At 43.3% G+C, this 1,729-nt stretch overlaps 1 protein-coding gene and 1 pseudogene across 1 annotated transcript in view; one reads left to right on the top strand and one right to left on the bottom strand.

Moving 5' to 3' along the window:
• The window catches only part of LOC102869564, a 12,928-nt pseudogene extending 11,875 nt beyond the window's left edge, over window positions 1-1,053 (bottom strand).
• Window positions 1-1,729, top strand: part of LOC102869964 (protein bicaudal D homolog 2-like) — a 104,190-nt gene that overhangs the window by 76,471 nt on the left and 25,990 nt on the right. The window lies entirely within an intron of this gene.

Here is a 1,729-nt window from a genome sequence, read left to right as displayed (position 1 = left end):
AAAAAAAAAAAGAGAGTGTGAAAAACAGGGGTCGAACAGTTCTCCACTGAAGCCCCCACGCCATGCTTCTCTGAATATTTATTGAGAATCATAAGGAAGGTAAACAAAGGAAAATCATAAGGGAGTGCAAAACAAAAACAAGGGATCATGAAGAAGGCTTTTGCACATAAAGCCAAGTTCCTCTCTGTTGTTTACTTTACCCTTATCTCAGGAGGGAGGGATTCAGTAAATACAATGTTGACTCTGAGGGAATGCCTTAGTGCCACAGGGTGACCATCAGCTTGTAGTAAGCCTCCCTCATATCCTGATACAGCATTTGGTCTACTATTATTAAATTTGATATTCGGCTTCACTCACATTCAGGTGGGGGTTGATATGCAAAGCCACATCTTCTATGCCTCCTACCCTGAAGTTGATGATAAAGCTCTGGGCTGAGGGGGGTACAAAGTCTTTGATGATGATGGTTCTCTGGGCTATAATCCCCCTTTGCAGTCTCCCCATGAATGGCACAGGCAGGTTGAAAGTTGGAGGTCCCTCCATGGTAGACAGATTATTTGGTTGAGGATAGCTTTGTACAGGACCTGGGTACGCTGGGATAGTCATGGGTATATGGCTCTGGGGAACAACAGGCTGGCCTGCAATGAAGTTGATGGATTGAAGCTCCAAATCCCCATCCACTTGCAGGTGGTTGACCATCCTCAAGGGGAGTCTGTGTCCAGACTCGTAGAAAAGGTTTCCATTTACCTCCATCTTGTAGTGCTCAGGCATGACTATGAAAACCAGTGCAAAGGTGGAGTACTTTTGGAAGGGCATGCGTTTCCTCTCCTCATTGCCCCACTGGCCACCCTTCTTTGTGTTGAATACCACCTTGTCCCAGGCATCAAAGCGTGGATTGAAGTGGAAGGCAATATCTGCCTCATTGTCCTGGCCCATCATGAAGTTCACAAAAAATCTCCTCATGTGCTGGCTAGCCACTCATTGGATATAAGTGGACATCCCCACACTAAGACCTCCTGAGATGGGCTGATTGCCAGGCATGGGGACAAAGGCCATCTTGAGAGACTAGATTGGTGGTGTGTCTTGTAAGAGGAGCTTCAGGAGTAAGGAGTTCTTTGTTTTTCAGTACTGCATAGTATTCCATTGTGTGAATATAACACAGCTTCTCTGTCCATTCATTTGTTGATGGGCACTTTGGTTGTTTCCAACTCTTTGCTATTGTAAACAAGGCCACAATAAACATGGGTGTGCAAATATCTGCTTGGGTGGCAGTTCTGGTTTCTTTAGGGTATATTCCCAGAAGTGGAATTGCTGGGTCAAATGGTATTTGTATTTGCAACTTTGTGAGAAACTGCCATACAGTCTTTCATAGTGGTTGCACCATTTTATACTCCCACCAACAGTGAATAAGGGTTCCAGTTTTTCCACAACCTCGCCAGGATTTGATGTTTGCTGCCCTTTTAAATTTTGCTATTCTTTTTTAAGAGTGTTTCCCAACTATTTATAATTTTAAAACTATCCTTTTTTTGTTTTTGTTTTATTTAAATTTATTATTAATTTCAGTAAAAATTTAAAGACTTTGGATTTCCGTTCATTGTTGCACTTTTCTCCCCTTCCAACCCTCCCCCCTAGTACACTGCCCTCTTGGAAAAGTAAAAGAAAAATTCTTTCATTGTTTTACAAACCCTCCCCCAGGTCCACTCCACCATGTAGCCATCGCTCTAGACTCCTG

Source organism: Elephantulus edwardii, unplaced genomic scaffold (genome assembly GCF_000299155.1).
Source record: "Elephantulus edwardii isolate Elephantulus edwardi_28Jun2011 unplaced genomic scaffold, EleEdw1.0 scaffold00292, whole genome shotgun sequence".
NCBI classification, from domain to species: Eukaryota; Metazoa; Chordata; class Mammalia; order Macroscelidea; family Macroscelididae; genus Elephantulus; species Elephantulus edwardii.
Note: the sequence above shows the minus strand (reverse complement) of the source record. Positions and strands in the feature narration are given on the sequence as shown.